The sequence below is a fragment of the Heptranchias perlo genome, chromosome 20 (genome assembly GCF_035084215.1).
Source record: "Heptranchias perlo isolate sHepPer1 chromosome 20, sHepPer1.hap1, whole genome shotgun sequence".
Taxonomy (NCBI): Eukaryota; Metazoa; Chordata; class Chondrichthyes; order Hexanchiformes; family Hexanchidae; genus Heptranchias; species Heptranchias perlo.
Window position 1 is genome coordinate 7828578 of NC_090344.1, and position 22435 is coordinate 7851012.

The 22435-nt window shown below is 44.9% G+C and overlaps 4 non-coding genes across 4 annotated transcripts; 1 reads left to right on the top strand and 3 right to left on the bottom strand.

Moving 5' to 3' along the window:
- Nucleotides 1-1404: 1404 nt before the first annotated feature.
- On the bottom strand, nt 1405-1486 carry trnas-gcu (transfer RNA serine (anticodon GCU)). The gene has a single exon. It is a non-coding gene; the product is annotated as a tRNA-Ser (tRNA).
- Nucleotides 1487-4840: 3354 nt separating this feature from the next.
- trnat-ugu (transfer RNA threonine (anticodon UGU)) lies at nt 4841-4914 on the bottom strand. The gene has a single exon. It is a non-coding gene; the product is annotated as a tRNA-Thr (tRNA).
- Nucleotides 4915-10428: 5514 nt separating this feature from the next.
- Nucleotides 10429-10501, bottom strand: trnav-aac (transfer RNA valine (anticodon AAC)). The gene has a single exon. It is a non-coding gene; the product is annotated as a tRNA-Val (tRNA).
- Nucleotides 10502-16624: 6123 nt separating this feature from the next.
- Nucleotides 16625-16698, top strand: trnan-guu (transfer RNA asparagine (anticodon GUU)). Its single transcript has one exon. It is a non-coding gene; the product is annotated as a tRNA-Asn (tRNA).
- The last annotated feature ends 5737 nt before the right edge of the window (nt 16699-22435 follow it).

The window sequence follows — 22435 nt, forward strand, 5'->3', positions numbered from 1 at the left end:
AGTATAATCTAAATGGAACTATTTATGGGGGGTTCTAAGAGCAGAGGGACCTGGGGGTTCATATTCAGAAAACAGGGCAAGTTGATAAGGTGATTTCGAAAGCGTATGGGATACTTCGCTTTGTGAATCGGGGCATTGAATATTAAAAAAGGAAATCATACTAATCCTTACAAATCAGTGGTTCGGCCTCAGCTGAAGTATATTGTACAGATCTGGGCACCACACTTTAGGATGAAAAGGCATTGAAGAGGATTCAGAGCAGGTTGACCTGGATGACACCAGTGCTGAGGGACTTCAGTTCTGTGGAGAGATTGGAGAAGCTGGGATTATTCTCCTTACAGCAGAGATGTTTAACGGGAGACCTAATAGAGATATTCAAAATAATGAGGGGTTTTGAAAGAGCAAGTAGGGAGAAACTGTTTCCTCTGGCAAGTGGGTCGGTAACCGGAGATCACAGATTTAAAATAATTGGCAAAAGAACAAGAGGGGAATTGAGGAGATTTTTTTTTCACACAGAGGGTTGTTAAGATCAGGAACGCACTTCCTGAAAGAGTGGTGGAAGCAGATTCCATAGGATCATTCAAAAGGCAATTGGACATAATTGAAGAGGACTAATTTGCAGTGTTATGGGGAAAAATCTGGGGTGTGGGTCTAATTTGGACAGATCTTCGAAAAAGCTGACACTGGCACGACGGCCGAATGGCCTGCTTCTGTGCTGTAAATTCTCTGATTCTATGATAACCTTCTGAATCATTGAAATTGATGCTATTCGTTGTTGAGGAACCAAGAAAATTATAACCTTGATATTCGGCTTCTCCATTCCCTTATGAATATCGCAGCTTACAATGTCCAGGCGGGGGTGGGACTGAATGGGGGATCGAGTGCGGAGATTGGAATGGAAGCCCAGCAAAATGAACTTGGTCTCATCAGTTTTTGTTATTTTTCCTACCAGTTGCCCGAAGCAGGCGGTGAACCTTCGTGTCGAGAGAGGATCGTCATTTCAGTTCAGAAGGAAAAAGGTCTCAAGAAAATCGGGTAAAACGCACACAGAATGATCCGGGACTTACAGCACACCCCTTTTTAACAGACACAGACACGGAATAATCCGGGACTAACAGTACGTCCCTTTTTAACGGACACAGACACGGAATGATCCGGTCATAAATCTTCATTGTGGTTCATAAGTTTCTCTTTCGTTGACCATAAGATTTACTCTTTTTACAATGACACCAATGTACAATTTGATACTTCGCGACCGTACAATCTCAACACCTTCCTGGAAGGAACTGTAGCTGATTTCAGCAAACAATGCAAAACCCACGGTCTGCCGTTTCGAGAAGGATGGGACTTTCACCAGATCTTCTGGGTGGACTGAATGATAGAAACAAAACTTAAACAAAATAACGACGAGGATGGGACTCGAACCCACGCGTGCAGAGCACAATAGATTAGCAGTCCATCGCCTTAACCTCTCGGCCACCTCGTCGCATTATGAAATAAGCGAAAGCTCCTTTATTCAAAATGAAAATACTGGCTATGTTGCCAACCTGAAGTGAAAACTGCAAATGTGTTTATCCTCAGCAGGTCAGGCAGAATCGTTAGACACAGAAACAGAGTTAACGTTTCAGGTCGATGGCCATCACATGAGTATTCCAACTCACTCAACTTGCGCATTGTAGATGGTTGAACGGCTTTAGGGAATTAGAAGGTGAGTGACTTGGCTCAGAATATCCAGCCTCTGACCTGCTCTTGCAACCAGAGTTTGTACGTGGCTGGTCCAGTTATGTTTCCGGTTAATGGTGACCACTAGTATGTTGATGGTGGGGGATTCGGCGATGTTAATACCGAATCCCCACAGAAGAGATTTACTGTAATGATTCCAGGGATGAGGGGCATAAGTTTCGTGGACAGATTGGAGAAGCTGGGGTTGTTTTGCTTGGAACAGAGACGGTTACGAGGAGATTTGATGGAGGTATTCTAAATCATGAAGGATCTGGACAGAGTGGATAGAGAGAAACTGTTCCCATTGGTGGAAGGTTCAAGGAGCAGAGAACATCGATTTAAGGTGTTTGGCAAAAGAACCAAAGGTGACATGAGGAAAAACTTTTCTACACAGCGAGTGTTTAGGATCTGGAATACACCGCCCTCGGGGGTGGTGGAGGCAGATTCAATCATGGTCTTCAATAAGGAACTGGATAAGTATTTGAAACGAAAGAAAATACAGGGCTACAGGGAATGGACGGGGGAGTGGGTCTATCTGGATTGCACTTGCAGAGAGCCGGCACGGACTCGATGTGCCGAATGGCCTCTTTTCGTGCTGTGACCTTTCTTTGATTCTATTCTATTTGTGGGAGGCGATGCGAAGCGACCGGAGCGTGACGTAAATCGACCTGTTCATGTACATTCCCTGATAATAAATCCTAGTGTGATGCAAAGAAGAAATTCATAATTATGGTACATATCTTTTATATTATACTGACTATAAGAGGTACTCGGTTCACCAGGGCGCCATTGTGCACATTGATTGATACTTCGCCGAGATCACACCTTACAGTCCCAACACCTCCATCTAAGAAACAGTTGGGTAGCAATCCAGACTTTGCTGAATTGTGCAAAAATGTGTAAACCAGCAATGCGGAAAAGCACTTCTTATCAAAGATGGGTTTTTTGTGAGGCGGCCAAAATGGAAGGGTGTACAAATTCTGGCAGAGTGAGATTCGAACCCACATAATTCAAAGATGGAAACCAGCATCTGAGACAGCGCAGTTGCTCACGCATGTGATAAGCCATTCAGATCTGATGATAAAGGTCATCGAGCTGAAAAGTTCCCTCTGGTTCTTTCACCACAGGTGCAGCCTGACCTGCTCAGCGTTTTCAGCACTTTCTATTTTCATTTTTGTGATTTCACAATGGCTGTTTTCCTGAAAACACCCAATTTGACCCAAGGACGCAGCTCACACTTCACTTTCCTCACGCGCTTAAAGTCTGCCGTTTCCGAACAAAATCTCCTCCGCGCCGAGCTTTCAAAGGACCTTTCGCTCACGGCCAACCTCCTGTAATCGACACCTTTTCACCATTGCCGCTCTTTTCATTTCTCCTCATTCCTTTTCAATCGGACATTTCCACAGACCTATTAAGATCAAGCGAAACATTTCCGACTTTGCTGCACCGCCCAGATTGCCAATAATGCACCTTCCAGCCGTCATTCGCAGCTATGCAGCGCCGCCCGTCTCTCCCGCACATCAACTGCTCGGGGAAAAGCGCCAACGACCATGAAAACAAAACCCAGTTCTTCAGTTAACATCCCCCGTATCACAAGATACCCATGGAAATTTCACGGAAAAGTATGCGCTGTCCTACCGAATGCCAGCTCTCCTTTCTTAGAGCTTGTCTCTGGAGCAGATCGAAATTCATCGATTGGTTTCAAGTCACAAATGAACATTGATGCGAACGGGACATGTGCCCCCGAGAAAAAGCGGTCGATGTGGAGCAAACTTAAAGACGTAAGAATGTGAAAGTAAATGTTAGAGTGGGCAAGGCCGCAGTAAATCTCAATGAAATAGACCATGATTGTGGAAGGAAGGAAAAGCTGGAAGAAGCGGCGGGTCTGAATTTTGGATCATCCAACAGAGACACGTGAGAGAACAAAAACAGGATACAGACAAAGGTGCTGGGGCAGAAAGGCAAAGAAAGAAAGAAGAGGAATGAAACGAGAGTGAATGAAAGAATGGGAGAGAGGGAGGTGAAAGAAAGAAAGAGAGAAAGAAAGATAGAAGGGAGCGAGAAAATCAAGCGTGCAATACTCACCCCGCAAACGGGCGCTGCTCCCAATCGGCTACACTTCGTCCCACAGACCCTCATCCCATTCACACCATCCTACAATACACTGTCAATGTTGTGCAGAGAGACAGAGAGTATAAAGGCATAAAGAAACACACACCATCCTACAATACACTGTCACTGCTGTGCAGAGAGACAGAGAGTTTAAAGATACAGAGATACTTACATACTATCCTACAGTACACATTAAACATCAGTGCAGTGAGTCAGATAGTTTACAGGTACAGAGACACTCACAGCGTCCCACAATACACTTTAAACCATGTGCAGTGAGACAGAGCGTTTAAAGATGTAGAGAAATTCACCTTTTTTTTCAAAAAGTGGCACATCCCAGAAGCAAGAGAAAGCGTGGGTCAGTCTCCCTCTCCTGATAGAGCTGAGGCTTGTCAGTAGGGAGTTCCCTCCTCCCTGTATTGGCCGTGGAGGAAGTGCAGAGTAGATTTAATAGAATACCTTCAGCATGACCGAGGTTAGGCTGACTGGCCTGTAATTACTTGATCTATCTTTTTCTCCCTTTTTGTACAACAATACAACTTTAGCAGTCTTCCAATCCTTCGGCATATCACCTGTAACCAGGGAGGATTGGAAAATTATGGTCAGAGCCTCCGTTATTTCCTCCCTTGCTTCTGTTAACAGCCTGGGATATATTTCATCGGGGTCTGGAGATTCAGGTGGAGTGATTTGGGGACTCATTTTCTCTTTGCAAAGATTCTCACCGCAGGTCAAGATCACAAGTCCAGGTCCAAATTAGGACTACTTCCGGGTTTGAACCTCAAATCGTGAATTGTACCCTGACCCCAACGAGCCCAGAAACAAGAACGTGTCTTTAAGTTAACCCGTTACAGACACATTCTATGAGAGGTCTGACTGCACAATGAAAGGGCGTTTTAGAAGAGTCAATCTGATATCCGTTTCCTCCTCAAACCTGAACAAATACCAATTGAAAAGTGCCATTTTGTCGCTTGATTCCACAAATCAGGTAAAAATAATTAGTTACACAAGGCACTGCTGGGAATTGAACCCAGGATCTCCTGTTTACAAGACAGATGCTTTAACCAACTAAGCCACAGCGCCCATTCAAGATCACTTTGCCCTACCTCCTCTCACTAATATCTATCAGCGATACGTCACTGTCTGTTTGGGGTTCAGACCGTTTCATCTTTGTCTGTTTCACTTGTCCGTTCACCTGTGCATCCCAATGCTGCCTGCATATCTCGTTGTGTTTATCTTTGTGCATCCATCAATGCGTTGATAAACGGATGAGTATGTGTACTTATGATTGTTACATTAAATAAATTACCGGTTTAGACAATTCTCGCTCTGAAAGTGAAGAACTATTGAGACGAACTTTACAGCAAAGTATTGTTTATTTTGGTGCTGAAAATAAAAAACCGGAAGAGGTCCAAACAGGGAAAAGGAGAAAAACCTGTTAGGGAAAATGAGGACAACAGTCAAGATTTTTACCAGTATATTAAGTGAAAGAAGGGAGACTAAGAGTAATGTGGGCCGCTTAAAGTCAGATGGAGGTGATACTGTAATTGAAAATCATGAAATGTAGAGTTGCTAAATATTTACTTTGCTTCGTTCTTCACAGAAATAAATGAGCCTAAGATATCAGAGATATGAGGAAAACTGTAAATAAATCAAGGGGATTCAGTATAAGTAAAATAATGGCAATGGAGAAAATAATTAGATTAAAGATCGACAAATCTCCAGGACCTGATGGTTGCCATCCCAGGGGACTGAGAGGACTCGGTGAGGAAATTGTACATGCTTTAGTCATGATCGTACAAACTCTCTTGATTCAGGAATTGTTCCTTCGATGGAAACAATTTCAATGTCACTCCATTATTTGGGATGGGTGGCAGTGATGATGTTGGAAATTCTAGACCCATTAGTCTGACATCCTTTGTGGGGAAGTTGCCAGTATCCGTTATTGGGGAAAGAGAGATTGAGCACTTGGATAAACATGAATTGATCAGAGAGAGCCAGCATGGATTTGTAAAGGGTGAGTCAAGTCTAACAAAACTAGTTGAACTTTATGAAGATGTAACTAACGTGGTAGATAATGGAGTGTCCATGATTGTTATATGATATTGACTTCCAGAGGTATTCGATAAGGTACCATATAAGAGACTGTTAACGACAATGACAGTGCGTCGAATTTAAGGCAAGCTAATGAAATTGGTAGGGAGTTGGTTAGAAGGTGGGAGACAGAGATCTGGCATATAAATGACGTAGACGAAGGAATAGAGAGCCGTATATCCACGTGTGTCGCTGACACCAAGATAGGTGTCACAGTGAGTCGTGTAGATGGAAGCAGAAAGTTGCCAAGGGAAATTGATAAATTAAGTGAGTTGGCAAAACTGTGGCAGATGGAGTAACATAGAATTACATAGAATGTACAACACGGAAACAGGCAATTCGGCCCAACTAGACAATGCCGGTGTTCATGCTGCAAACATGCCTCCGCCAACCCCTCTTCATCTAACCTTATGAGCAAACCCTTATATTCCTTTCTCCTCCATTTGTTTTTCTAGCTTCGCTGTAAACGAATCCATGCTATTCGCCGAAACGACTCCTTGTGGGAGCGAATTGCACATTCTAAACACTCTCTGGGTAAATGTGTTCCTCTTCAATGCCATGTTGAATTAAATAGTGACTACCTTATATTCATGGCCTCAATGATTTGGAGTCCCCGCATTCACAAGTGCAAACACCTTATCTACGTCTAACCTATCAAACCCTTGCATAATCTTAAAGTCCGATATCAGGTCACCCCTCAGCCTTCTCTTTTCCATACAGAAGAGTTCCAGTCTGTTCAAACTTTCAATATGGAGAAGTGTGAGTTCATCGACGTTGGACTGAAGCAAGATAGATCAGAGTATTTTCTAAATGGTGAGAAGCTCGGAACTGTGGAGGAGCAGAGAGATTTAGGGGTCCAAGTACAGAAATCGCTGAAAGCCAGTGGAATGGGTGAAAAATTAATTTAAATGTCTCATGGGATGTTGGCCTTTATTTCAAGGAAGCTGGTATACAAAGGTGGGAAGTATGTTAAAGATAGAAATCCCTGCTGAGACCCCATTTAAAGTACTGCATTCAGCTCTGGGCACCACATCTCAGGAAGGAAATATTGGCCTTGGATTGGTACAGCGCAGATTCACCAGAATGATACCGGGGCTAAAATGGTTAAATTATGAGGACAGGTTATGCGGAGGTCGGTCCTCGTTTTTCTCTTATGGATCCGGCCCCATCCGTTTACTGTTGACGGGAGCGGGTCTGATACGAAGTCAGTCAGAATCGGATGAAAATCACATCACGGGCACAGCGGGTCTGGGACTGGCGACTGGTTTTACATTGAGTCTTTTTTTGGGATAGGCTGTCCATTGTTTGCATAATAATAATAAGTTTGATAAAATGAAGGTTTTTTCAGTTATTTCCCGTTTCCACCCTCACCAGTTTTATATAGTAAAATGTAACAATGTTTAAGGGATGTGATGGACAGTGTTGGTGGAATCAGTGCAATTTAACTTGAGAAATTGTAGAATCTCTTGTCCATCCCAGGCTCTTACCTCAGGTTTAGACCCTCAGCTAGTTTAAAACCTGTCACTCACTGATATAAATAAACCAGTAACAATCCCGAAACCTCAGCGGGTATATTTGTTCCGATACTAAGTGACGGTCCCAATTTCCACTGAAATTCTCGATCAGCAAATACCAGAGGCTGTTTTGGGTTTGACAAACTGTGAAACAGATTGTTTTAAAAGCCGGAAAGAGGGAAAAACTGGTGGTTGATATTAAGTGTTACACATTAACGCTTTCTGTTTCCAATTTACAATTTATCTTTGTGTGTGACTGAGAGGAGCGGCTATAACGGAGCCCAGTGACTGGGTAACGAGCTGCACTGAATCATTGTCCTGTGTTACAGACCGGCTCGTTAGACCTGTTCATTCCGTCTCATCTCATTGTCAGCAAACAGGAAATTACTAAAGTTTAGGCTGGTGAATAACAGCTCGAAATATCAATCCTCTCCACCATTGGGGACAGAGTCTTCCGAAAAACAGGGATTTTCACTCATGCAAATTTCATCCACATTTTCTGCTCTTCATTTCTCAGATCTATTTGATGCGGCTTTCCCTTCAATTCACGACCTACAGGAAAAACCCGATTTTATCGTCAATTTTCGGGTCAAGAGGGATGGTGAGATTTCAAATCATTAAAATCGACCCTGATTGACGCCAATATCGTCAGCTACACCTTTGACAAATGCAAAGCGGCTTCACTCACGGTTTTGCTGCACAACTCGTTCAAAGATACTGTCGGTAATTGGAGGGTCTTTGAAGTCATGACACGATCATAACAGTTCGCGCTGCCGTTTTTTTCAAGACGCTTCAGATTCATGTGGAATGATTTAGGTCTGGCGGTTAAATCCATTCCCTCTTCACAAATCCGCCTTTGAACCTGTATCCTTTAGTATTTTTTATAACCGATACCAAATCGGTTTGCCATGTACTGTACATTACTTTTTAAAATATTACAGATGAGCGGAGCACTTGAGCTGTCACAGCTGTGACTTTGACCTTTCTCCCTCTGCTCTCGATCTCCCCGGTAACTGTCACTAACCACAAACTTCTGTCTCACTTCTCCATCAGAAAGTTCCGAGCCTAGGTTTTCAAATGAAATAACACCCATCTCTTCAGTCAACGACAGTTGAGAGAGAGTTTCTTAGTTTCATAACACACTTTATCCAAATCCTCCTTAAAGCACCATCAAAAGTTGTCCTTTAGTTAATAATAAGATCAATAAAAGTTCTTATCTTCTGGGGTTTTGTTTCAGATTCCAGGGCTTTGAAAGTTCACTGCGGATATTTATCGAAGCGCATCTTGATTGGAGGCTTCTTGGAGAAATCGGAGAAAGATCACAAAGCGATAATTCAGAGACGGAAAATGAAGCTGTTTGACGGGAGCACTGATAGAACCGATTGCGCGCTGCTCTTGTGGCGGAAGCGCTCAGCGTGCGGTACTTTTATGAACTCCAGAAATGCCCAGGTTGTGAATTTGAGCCTCATCTGGAACAATCGAACATTTTGAGTTCAAGGTACAACTGGTATGTTCCATAACGCATCTACTTCTTAGTGTTCCCATGTGAGCACTTGGGTTCCTCTGGCCTACCGTCTTGCAATAGTAGGTGTGAATTTACTTGTTCATAGGGGGAGAGGGAGCGATTAGCGGCAGCTGATATGGCAAAGGGGCCGGTACGAGATCTTTCAATCCAAAGAACTAAACATACAATTCTTCTTTTCGTTTAGCGGATATTCATCAGTTGGAAGTTTCGTGTGGGGAAAATCTGGATGGGAAATATTCTCCCTGGTGTCACTGTGCAACGGGTGAAATTATTCAGCTCACAGATGTTCATACGCTGAAAGATCGAGAGGCCTTTTCCAGCTGCCGTGTGGGACAAGTTTAGCTTTTGAGCCACTATGTAAAGTGTTATTTTAATTGCTGCTAACGAATGACAAGACATTGTTAAATAATAGCAACATTATGAAATAAATTTAAAACAGAAATAGATAGTTTCCTAGAAGTAAAGGGAATTCGTGGTTACGGGGAGCGGGCAGGAAATTGGACATGAACTTAGATTTGAGGTTGGGATCAGATCAGCCATGATCTTATTGAATGGCGGAGCAGGCTCGAGGGGCCGATTGGCCTACTCCTGCTCCTATTTCTTATGTTCTTATGTTCATTTTTGGCACAAACACGAGAATTGTAAACTCGCGAGTTCACTGTCCATGTTTCTCACATCATGTTCAACAGAAACAAGGATTCTCCTCAACACGTTGCTGACAGGGACCCTCACCCAATTTCGACATCTACGATGGATAATTCAGAGTCCTACAATGAATATGTACGATAGGAACTAAACAAATTGCGAGCCTGCGTCGCTCAGTTGATAGAGTAACAGACTTTTAAAACGGGTAGTGATCTGAGGATCCAGTGTTCTGGTTGTAAATTTTGAAACAGCTGGCAAGTTCTGTCATCGCAGCGGAGCAACAACTACGGGACAGACGATGCCTGCGATGTGTTGTCAAAGCTTTGGTGTTAACTTGTTTCCCAGGGATGGGCAGTAAGGCGCTGCCTGAAGCGGCAATTGCAGCTTCCCGCCAGCAACGTGTGATCGGACAGGCGGCCTGAATGTTGTTGCTCTCGTGGCTTCACTCAATGCGGGAGCTGGGGAACATCGAACATCGAAAAACTGATCTGTTTGTTGCCGCGGCTGCAATGCTGTTTATAACTGTATTTATAAACCGAGGCAGCGCTGCAGGATCCTTTAATGATCTCTCACAAATCAACTGAAAACAATCGCAATGTGCAGCTTTGAGAGGGGCTTCCTGCACAGTCGGGGCATGAAACCTGAATGAGGGCGAGACACTGTCTGTATATGTGTAGTGTTTGAATGTATATTGAACTGTACAGAGAATGGAAAACATATCGGTTCTGTGAGGTGTGGTATTTTATTCACATTGAACCACAGAATGAATTCTTGCTTTTTTTCAGACGGATTGATTTTTAGTGGGGAACTTTTTCAAAATGTTTCTGCCCGGTTTCGAACCTGGGACCTTTCGCGTGTTAGGCGAACGTGATAACCACTACACTACAAAAACTCTGCTATACAGTTCACTATAGGAAACCCTCAGAAGATAGCTGCCGACTGCAAATGCTCTCAGTGTGGGAGACGGGTCCCTGTCCCGTTCAGGGAATCAAATTCTCCAAAATAGTTGACTGTATTAATTTCGAAATACTCATTAAACTCTGAAAAAAGAATAGTTGTTCAAATCGCCATTAGTCAACTAATAACTTTTTGTTTCAAGCTGAAGGAAATACTGACTTTTAAAAAAATTATTCACCAGGCAGATGACAGAAAGTTCAGAGGGGAACTGAAAGTGGAAATAAGAGGGGCAAAGAGAGGGTATGAGAATAGACTGGCGGCCAACATAAAAGGCAATCCAAAAGTCTGCCACAGGCATGTAAACATAAAACGGGTCGTGAGAACCCGACTCTGATTCGGGACCACAAAGGAGATCGATTCATGGAGGCAGCCCAAAAATGCTTCTGCTCGGTTTCGAACCGGACAGTTTTCGCGTGTTCGGCGAACGTGATAAGCACTGCACTACAGAAACTCGGCTGGATATATTGTTATAGGAAACCCTCAGAAGATAGCTGCCGTCTGCAAATGCTCTCAGTGTGGGAGACGGGTCCCTTTCCTGTTCAGGGAATGAACGACGACAAAATAGTTTACTGTATTAATTTCGCAATACTCATTAAACTCTGAAAAAAGACGAATAGTTGTTCAAATCGCCAATAATCAACTCATAACTTTCTGTTTCAGGCTGACGGAAATCCTAACTTTTTTTTTATTCATTCACCAGGCAGAATATCGAAAGTTCAGAGGGGAACTGAAAAGGGAAATAAGAGGGGCAAAGAGAGGGTATGAGAATAGACTGGCGGCCAACATAAAAGGCAATCCAAAAGTCTTCCACAGGCATGTAAACATTAAACGGGTCGTGAGAACCCGACTCTGATTCGGGACCATGAAGGAGATCGACTCATGGAGGCGGAGGGGGTGGCCCAAAAATGTTTCTGTACGGTTTTCAACCGGGGATCTTTCGCGTGTGTTGCAAACGTGATAACCACTACACTACAGAAACACTGCTACATACGTTGTTTTAGGAAACCCTCAGAAGATAGCTGCCGTCTGCAAATGCTCTCAGTGTGGGAGACGGGTCCCTGTCCCGTTCAGGGAATTAACTTGTACAAAATAGTTTACTGTATTAATTTCGCAATACTCATTAAACTCTGAAAAAAGACGAATAGTTCTTCAAATAGCCATTAATCAACTAATAACTTTCTGTTTCAGGCTGACGGACATCCTAACTTTTTAAAAATTCAATCACCAGGCAGAATACAGAAAGTTCAGAGGGGAACTGAAAGGGGAAATAAGAGAGGCAAAGAGAGGGTATGAGAATCGACTGGCGGCCAACATAAAAGGCAGACAAAAAGTCTTCCACAGGCATGTAAACATTAAACGGGTAGTAAGAACCCGACTCTGATTTTGGAGCATCAAGGAGATCGATTCATGGAGGCAGAGGGTTTGGCCCAAAAGACTGTGGACCAAACTCTGGAAAGTGGGTTGAGGCTCGATACCTCTTTTTCGGACGGCTCAGACACGAAGGGCCGAATAGCCTCCTTCTGCGGGGTAACTTTCTATGATTCCATGATATGATTTCCGGCTGTCTCGGAATGGTGTTAATATACAATCTACTCTAAGTATACTTTAATCAAATTGGTGCCTCTGTTTCACTGTGAGAGAGAAGAGGCATTAATGTGTAGACATTGGCTGCAGCAGCTGGGTTGCCCCTTCACTTTTCCTCCTGTCCCAATCTTTCTTTAACCTTCTCTGCTGGTGTTGCAGGTTCGATCAGCCATCGCCGTTCAAGGAATCCTGAGAAGTCCATCAGGGGATAACACAAGAGACAGAGACAGGGAGAGATAGAGAAATGCATGCAATGAAAATAAACTGTATAAATAGAATTATACAATCATTATTTTTTGAGTTCGTTCATGGGATGTGGGCGTCGCTGGCGAGGCCAGCATTTATTGCCCATCCCTCATTGCCCTTGAGGTTGGTTACAGTATAGAAGGAAGTTATTCAGACAATCGAGCCCGTGCAGGCTCATTGTAAGAGCAATCCAGTTAGTCCCAATCCCCCGCTCCTTTCCGGTAGCCCTGCATTTTTTCCCTTCAAGTACTTATCAAATTCCTTTTTGAAAGCCACGATTGAATCTGCTTCCACCATCCTTTCAGGCTGCGCGTTCCAGATTACAACTACTCGTTGGTAAAAAAGTGTTTCCCCATGTCGCCTTTGGATCTTTTGCCAATCACCTTAAATCTGTGTCCTCTGCTTCACGACCCTTCCGCCAATGGGAACAGTTTCTATTTATTTACTTTATCTAAACCCGACATGATTTTGAACACTTCTATCAAATCTCCTCTAAATGTTCTCTGCTCCAAGGAGAACAACCCCAGCACGGGGTAAATGCGATCAATTAGCTTCAATTCATTTATTTGAGCATTAAACAGCTCTTTAAACATTACTGTGACGTTCTGGTCGCGAGCCCTCACGGTCTCAGGTGTTCCATCAAATTTCCACTGCTGTTAGAATTTCTGCCAATGTTCATTTTGGCCTGTTCGCAGAAAACCCGATTGTCGTTCGATGGAGCAGAGGATGTGAAGAAGCTGAAAGTGAAAGTGCAGATATTATTTTCATCGCAATGACTGGACACGTTTCCACAGGTAAGGGCCTCTCACCTTAAGGTTCTTTCCAGCAGAGTGGGACAGGTGATCAAAGTGACTGGGCTCGAGCGGCGCAACCAGTCAGTGCGCGGTCCTTATATGACAGTCCAGGGCCTGGAAATGGCGAGGTTGTTATTCGAGGCCCACCGAAACCAACCAATCCTTTTCCTTGTGAAAATTTCGGCCGGAGTTGAAGGTACAATTGGTGTGTTCCAAAATGCGTCTAGTTATTTGCATAGCCGTGTGGTTCCTCTGGCGTATGCTGTTGCAATAGCAGATGAGAACATTTCGGACTGAAATGAGGAGAAATTTCTTCACTCAGAGGGTGGTGAACCTATGGAATTCTCTACCACAGAAGGCTGTGGAACCCAAGTCACTGAATATATGTAAGAAGGAGCTGGATAGATTTCTAGACACAAAAGGCATCAAGGGGTATGGGGAGAGAGCGGGAATATGGTATTGAGTTCCAGGATCAGCCATGATCAAATTGAACGGCGGAGCAGGCTCGAACGGCCGAATGTCCGACTCCTACTCCTATTTTCTAAGTTTCTATTGACAATTGGTGTGTTCCGTAATGCATCTAGTTTTTTGTTCAGCCATGTGGTTTCTCCGGCCGACGCTGTCGCAATAGCAGATGAGATGTTTAGTCTTCTTAGTTTACAGAGGGAGACTTCGGAATTGGAGCCACATACTATGATTTTGATCCATCTACAAATTATGGGATTTAGCTTGAGCTTTAAACCAGCGCGTTAGACCGCTCAGCCACGATACTTTCCATCTTGCGATCTTCACGTGCTACTTTGACAGGAATAGAATTACTGCAAGCAAGAATTCTACCCCTCAAGCACCAATGCTCGCACGGCAGCAGGATGAATGTGTCCAGTTAGAAACCTGTCTGAAGGAACATTCCGTCTGACAGAGCTGGAAGTCCAGTAGATTGACTTTCTCGGTGAGCAGATGATGAGCCTCCTTCTTGAGAGTGTTTCGCCAATCCAACTCAGAGTGGATTAAACATTATAAATTCGGGTGGGACTGGAGCCACTAGTATAAGAGAAAGTGGATGGGGGCTGTTTCCCTTCCTTGACAGATATTAATGATCCTGTTCCGGTTTTGCTGCAAAATTTCACTTCCCAGCTCCGAAATCAACGAACTAAAATTTAACGGTGGTGCGATGCGAACACACAATTTCTGAGCGAAAAGTCCGATGTGCTACCCATTGCGCGACTAAACCGGTTATGAATTATATGATTTCACATTACCCATATGCAGCTTATGAGCTTTAGATGCGGCAGAGCAAGTGGTTCGAAAGCTCAGTGGGGTTTCAAATGAACTCCTGAGAATGTTTGTTCAATGCGTAGTGCTCTCTCTCCCTCTTTCTTTTGCTCTCTCTCGCTTTCTCTCTTGAGCTCTCACTCTCCCCGTTCATCTATAGAGGGTTCGAATACAAAGAGGTGGAAGTTATGTTACAGCTGCACAGAGCTCTGGTGAGACGCCATCTGGAGGACTGCATTCAGTTCTGGGCACCCCACCTCAAGAAGTATGTATTAACCTGGAGGCTCGAGGGGCTGAATGGCCGATTCCTGTTCCTATTTTGCAATGAATTAAACAATAATTCAAGAATAGAGGCGCTAATGTATCAGGATGAGTGAGTGAAGAATGTTTTCTGTTTGAAGTACTGATTTCATTAATTGAATATTCTCTGTGTCCCAGCTCAGTGCAGTCCAGTCCAGAAAAGCTGCTCGCACAAAGTGGCATTTTCTGTGAGAACACAAAAGGCTTGTTCAGGCCATGACAGTACCGAGTGCGGGTAGGTCTGCGCATGAAATGGAAAAGTGAGGTGAAATGCTCCCACGAGCAGCGGATGTCTCTGTTTACATTTCCAAAATGCACACACGCATCGGCCGAATCGATTCAACTCATGGGGAAGCTGCGAGGCGAGACAGGGCTGCAGTGGATCATTTAAAGCAACTGACATACACAAGATTCCGCCCGTTTCACGTGGCATCTCCTGTTTCTGACTATTATTCCCCTCCTGCTTCCTCTATTCCTCCAGCTGCCAGCTGAATTAGAAGCTTGATGAAAACACAGGGGAATTCATGAATCCCATCCTGACCTGGACAGCAGGGAGGGAGAGGGAAAGAACGGTGCTGGCCTTTGAGAAGGGATGGATTCTGCACATGCCGGGAAAAATAGACACAAAGATCTCATCTCCCTGCTTCTTTGGTATGTGGGCTATCTTAATGCTCAGGTGATGATATCACTCCCCCCCCCACCGAGACCATGACCTCCACTCACACTCTCCATCCAATCTCGCACACCTTTGCTTAGGTTTGAAATCGTGTAAGTTTTCACACTGGGATTCAATTTGAAGAAAGCGATGCTGTGATAACCTGGGGCTATTGAGGAGTTGCAGTGCAAGAAGGCTAATGATAACAGTGACAGTTCTGACACTGTGAGCGACAGTTAAAGGTGGACAACATTTAAAGTCTCATGCAGCAGGTCTGGGTCCAAATCTTTCACGTGGCATGTCCTTCTGCTCCTGTCACTCATTTACCTCCACGGAGAGTTCATTTGGAATTCCTGTGCGGCTGCATTGCGCATTTTCCAGTTCTGCTTCGAACAATCGGGACTTTAAAGGCATCTCTGTGACCTGCACTTTCTTTAAATGAGTTTAGTTCGCTTTGCATTCGACTGTGAAATCGCTTTCGGATTTCATCTCAATGAACCAGACTGTGACCGCATTGTATCTGTCAGCGTGTCAGTGGCGAGGTTGGGGTCAGCACGTGTCGTTTTCAACTTTTGAAATCTCACCAATTACAAGAAAAAAGAGACATTGAATCAAACTGTCCCTGTCAGTGATGAATTGAAGGGAATATCGCTCCAAGCAGATCTGGACAATGCGAAGCGCAGCCGCACAGGAGTTCCAAATCCACCCTCTCGCCACTCGGCAATCGCATTATCTGAAATTTACTCTGACCCAGTGTCACCGCGCTGAAATCGAATGTTTGTCAGCCACATTTTTTCTTAACATCATAGTTACTGGTTTAATGGTGAAAACTGCCGTCCGCTGCACTGTAAGTACAAGAGACAACTTTGTAGACACCGTGTAGTGCCACAGACCTGCTCGTTGGACCTGCTCGTTTCATCTCCTCTCATTTTCACCACACCTGAATATTACTGGAGCAGAGAATGGAGAATCACAGCTCGAAAAATCAATCCTCTCTGCCACGATGCGACTAAGACTTCCAACATACAAATGTTTAATGGCAAGGTGAGTTTAATGTTCAGAAATAATAGAGCACAGATTTTCACTCATGCAAGCTTCACACCCTTTATTTTGGAAAAGTAAACTGATAGTGGAGAGATGTTATATTGATCGCGGCAACCTGAATTTTTAGCTGGTTGAATCAATGGCTCAAAACCAAACGTGTCGTGTCTCTGTGGCGCAATCGGTTAGCGCGTTCGGCTGTTAACTGAAAGATTGGTGGTTCGAGCCCACCCAGGGACGGGAGGGAAAATTTTACCTTAAGTTTCATGGTCTCGCATTTCCTGTTTTCAAATATATGTTTTGTCTGCAAAAAAATGCACGGTTTCAATGGCCAGCTGAGCACGGCCAATCTTCCACTATTTAGCCTTCACGGAAATCAGAATTCTTCTTGACAGACAAGGTCGAAAGATTTCAGGAGAGCCGCTTCACTCTGACATGGATGTTTCTGCAGTGAGCGACACCAGACTGTTTCCACAATAAATGTCAGTCCTTTTATTTTGGAAACGCAAAATTGTTTTCGCATTCCGAAGGGTTTCAGTTCATTTGTGAACTCCACCACTGACACTGCTGAAGGTTGTAGGCTCATAGGATGGGACCTCCAGGAGTGGACTGTAAGAAAGCTGGGTTTCGGCATCCTGACAAATATATGCCGAGGAACCAGAGGAAACCTTACGAAGGAACCGTCTGGGGTTTTATCTGTTAATTTAGGTCTCAGGGTGAATGATTCCAGACTCCCCGAACTGTCTTACATTTAACTCAGGTTAGATCAGGATCAATTCAGTTTATAGAAGGATAGTGTCAAATATCACCCACAATCGAGGGGGTCAAAATCAGCCATTAGAGAAGCTACGAGATCATTGGAAAAGAAGATGGTGCACAATTGTGGGAATAAAAGCAAACGCCTTTTCAGCTGCGTCGGGAGTCAGAAGACCATGAAAGATAGTTTAGGTCCACTGAAAGGCAGTTCAGGACAGATTCCCGGACTATGGCAGAGCTGTTAAATGATTATTTCTCATCAGCCTACACTCCTGTGATTGATGCTGAGATTCCAGCTGTGGGATGTGCTGTCGACAATAACATCATAAATATTAAAATAGAAAGTGATGTCATCTTGGATAAAATACGAAATCTCAAAATAGATTGTGCTCCAGGTCCAGATGATATTCACCCACGGGTGTTTTAAGAGATGGGACGGGTGGTCTGTGAGCCCCTTGCCTGTATCTTCAACAGCTCAATAGAGTCAGGGATTGTCCCCTGAGATTGGAAGGTAGCTCACGTAGTTCCCATTTTCATTAAAGGGGACAAATCAGAGACTGGGGATGACGGGCCCATCAGTGTGACATCGATCAGATGGAAGATGCTTGAATGGATCCTAAGCGATGCTGTTTTGACCACGGGGAAAGAGAAGGAGCCATTAGAGATACTCAACGCGGCTTCCGAAAAACAAGGTCGTGTCTTACAAACTTGCTTGAGTTTTTTGAAGAAGTTGCTGGGTTAGTGGATGAGGGTAATCCGGTTCACATTGTCCATCTCAGGGGTGTCAAACTCATTTTCGATGGTGAGCCTGATCTGATATCATGGCACTTGGCCTGGGCCACATTCCGCAAAAGTTATTAAACTGGAAATAGATGAAGATTAAATATATTGGTACTGACTTACGTTTAGATTTTATTTATTGCTGCTGCTGCTCCCGATACCTGGCACCTCTTAGCTTGAACCATTGCATCAACATTTGGAGTAAATGACTTGGCTGTGTGATGTCTTGGATAAAAACATGAGGAGAACTTGTCATTAAAGAACTTTGGAAGTGATTTCCACAATTTCACAACTCCCTGTGTAAAGAGATTTCTCTTGATCACTGCACTAAAGCAGAAAGTAGGGGTTAAGGGTCGCTGCTCAGACTGGTAAAAGGTGGAAAGTGGTGTTCCACAATGATCGGTGCTGGGACGACTGTTCACAATTTATATAAACGATTTGGACTCGGGAATCGGATGGACAATTTCAAAATTTACGGATGACACCAGTTTGGGGCGGGGTAAAGTAGATACTGATCAAGACTACAAAAACATACAAGAAGACATTAATAAACTTGCAGAATGGGGGTGTAATTGGCAAATTAATTTTAATAAAGATGAGGATGAAGTGGAGCATCGTGGTAGCAAGAACAAGAAGGCCTCATAATGCTTGGACAATAAGAGTCTATATGGGGTAGAGGAGTAGAGAGATCTGGGGACACAGATCCACAAATCACTAAAATTAGTGATGCAGGTTAACATGGCCATTAAAAAGCAAACCAAACACTTGGGTTCAATTCTGGAGGGATAGAATTGGAAAGCTATGTTAAACTTGCATAGAACCTTGATTAGACTACACTTGGAGCATTGTGAACAGTTCTGGTCTCCATATTATATGAAGGATATAGAGATACTGGAGAAGGTGCAAAAAGGATGTCACCATTTTAGTGGTCGCTGGATTTGGTGTCTCTGTGCAACTGATCCCTGTATTTGGTGTCCAAATGTAAATGATCCCTGGACTTGGCGTCTCAGTGCAAGTGGTCCCTGGATTTGGTGTCTCTGTGTAAGTGGTCTCGAGATTTCGTATCCCTGTGTCCGTGTCCTTGGATTTGGTGTCTCAGTGTTAGTGTTTCCTGGATTTGGTGTCCCAGTGTAAGTGGTCCCTGGATTTGGTGTCCCAGTGTAAGTGGTCCCTGGATTTGGTGTCCCAGTGTAATTGGTCCCTGGATTTGGTGTCTCAGTGCAAGTTGTTCCCGGATTTGGTGTCCCGTGTAAGTTGCCCTAGATTTGGTGTCACAGTGTACGTGGTCCCTTGTGTATTGAGGCATCGCTCGTGGAATTTGTCACCTCCTTCCACTTTTGCAAAAGTTGTTGACAGCTTATTAAAGCCATTAACTGGCTCTCGGGTAGGGCACAGAAAAAATGAGACATCGTCAGTTTCCCTGAGAATGACAGGTCTGAATTCGAGTGAGAGAACATTTAGCAATTAAACCAGACTGGGCGGGTCAGGCCTGAGTTTTTTTAAAATTCGTTAACGGGATGTGGGCGTCGCTGGCAAGGCCGGCATTTATTGCCCATCCCTAATTGCCCTCGAGAAGGTGGTGGTGAGCCGCCTTCTTGAACCGCTGCAGTCCGTGTGGTGACGGTTCTCCCACAGTGCTGTTAGGAAGGGAGTTCCAGGATTTTGACCCAGCGACAATGAAGGAACGGCGATATATTTCCAAGTCGGGATGGTGTGTGACTTGGAGGGGAACGTGCAGGTAGTGTTGTTCCCATGCGCCTGCTGCCCTTGTCGTTCTAGGTGGTAGAGGTCGCGGGTTTGGGAGGTGCTGTCGAAGAAGCCTTGGCGAGTTGCTACAGTGCATCCTGTGGATGGTACACACTGCAGCCACAGTGCGCCGGTGGTGAAGGGAGTGAATGTTTCGGGTGGTGGATGGGGTGCCAATCAAGCGGGCTGCTTTATCTTGGATGGTGTCGAGCTTCTTGTGTGTTGTTGGAGCTGCACTCATCCAGGCAAGTGGAGAGTATTCCATCACACTCCTGACTTGTGCCATGTAGATGGTGGAAAGGCTTTGGGAGTCAGGAGGTGAGTCACTCGCCGCAGAATACCCAGCCTCTGACCTGCTCTCGTAGCCACAGTATTTATATGGCTGGTCCAGTTAAGTTTCTGGTCAATGGTGACCCCCAGGATGTTGATGGTGGGGGATTCGGCGATGGTAATGCCGTTGAATGTCAAGGGGAGGTGGTTAGACTCTCTCTTGTTGGAGATGGTCATTGCCTGGCACTTATCTGGCGTGAAATTTACTTGCCACTTCTGAGCCCAAGCCTGGATGTTGTCCACGTCTTGCTGCATGCAGGCTCGGACTGCTTCATTATCTGAGGGGTTGCGAATGGAACTGAACACTGTGCAGTCATCAGCGAACATCCCCATTTCTGACCTTATGATGGAGGGAAGGTCATTGATGAAGCAGCTGAAGATGGTTGGGCCTCGGGCACTGCCCTGAGGAACTCCTGCAGCAGAGTTGCGACTTACTAACGGAAAAGTAGCGGCCAGTTTACTTCGCACCATGGGGAAGGTCTGAGCACTCGGGTTTCGGTATAATTTATTTATTTATTATGTTTGTTGCTTCCCTGGCACCAACCTCGATGGGATGACAATAATTGATTTTCTGTTCACCAATTCCGGCTTTCAATGGCGGGGCATTTCCCCACAATCCCCCGCGCCTCAGAATGTGCCCTATCAATGAATACAGGAGAACAGTGCGCGGTGCCAGGACCGGGCTGTGCTCTGAGCATGCGCAGTGCGAGTGGCGGCGAAGGACTGAGGAGGAACAGGCGTGTCGGAGGCCGGGAGAAGACGGGGGAGTAATTGAACCTGTGGGTAGGCGGAGAAGCGTCACAAGCACCTGATGGCGTCTTGAGGCCACAAATCCGAGTCCACAGGCCCAGTGTTTGCACCTCGGTGACAGGCCCGACAAGCAGCCGTCCAAAAATCAGTGTGACTGGCCGCCATCTTGCGAGCGGAAGTCATTGTCGAATCTTGGCGCATGCGCGGCCATCTTGGCGCTGGAACAACGAGTGGGCGGGGTTTCAGGGTCCCAGTGACCAGGAACAAAGAGTGGGCGGGGCTTCAGGGTCCCAGTGCCTCATTTATTTTATCCTCACTCTGCCCACAGCGGGTGCAGAACTGAACCCAATCAGAGGAGAGGGAGGGAGAAAACTGGGAGTGGAGGGAAGAAATATTGGAGATGGTGGGATGGGTTTGGATTTTAGCGCAGGGAGGAGGGAGAGTGTGTGGGACGGGGATTGACGGCTTTGGCGGAAAAGAGAGGATAGAAAGTTCCATAGAAACTAGAATTGTCTGTTCCAAATTTCGATCCTGTATTTTGAGTGATGACTTTTGTGAACTTTTACAGGGTATTAGAAGGGGAGGATTTGCAGACGGGAAATTCAAACCAAAGATCACGTCAAGATCTGACAGAGTCACTCGATTCATCAGGACTTGAATATCATCGACCTATGAATGTGGAAGGAGAAATGTTTGTCTGTTCTGTCTGTGGAAGAAGATTTCAAACATCAGTGTGACTGGAAAAGCACCGAGACACACACACCCGAGTGAGAGTGTTCCAGTGCACTGACTGTGGAAAGAGCTTTCACCGGTGACACAGCCTGAAAAAACACTGCACCATTCACAGCGGGGAGACACCGTACACGTGTTCTGCGTGTGGACGAGGCTTCAACTGATCGTCCAACCTGGAGAGACACAAGGACACCCGCACCACGGAGATACCGTGGAAATGTGGGGACTGTGGGAAGGGATTCAATTACCCATCAGAGCTGGAAACTCATCGACGTAGTCACACTGGGCAGAGGCAGTTCACCTGCTCCACACAAAACAGGAAAACCACAGTTTCCGGTCTGGGGTGCGTTTCCTGATCTCACCCGGAGTGGTACTGAGCCCCACAGAGCAGGAAACGCCCAGGCACAGTCCCAGGCCTGTGCCAGACAGTCGAACTTGGGATGGAGCCGATACAGCTCAGTTGAGAATGCAAAAATTTGAAAGTCCCGAGTTCAATTCCGAATTTCAGCAAAATTTGGTTGTTTGGATCTCATTCTTTGGGTCGAATCTCGCATTAATTTCCACTGAAAGATTAACAGGCGCTGGAGGCTTGGGGAAGGAGCAGAGAAGCATCAAGGATGAGAAATATTGATAGCATCTTTATTTAGCTTTATTTCTTTCTGCATTTTTCTCTTTTTTTTGCCTCTCTCAGCGCCGGCGAACATTTGATTTGAAGCATTTGATTCCTAAACTGATGCCTTTTCCTCATCTCCGCTCTGTCTGTTTCTAACTGCTTGTGACCGTTGAAGGGAACAGGCCCCGAGTTAAACGTTTTTCAGCAAACCGACAGAGAGATATCACAGCGGGAATAAAACTCGTTGCTTCACATTGTTAGATACTCAGT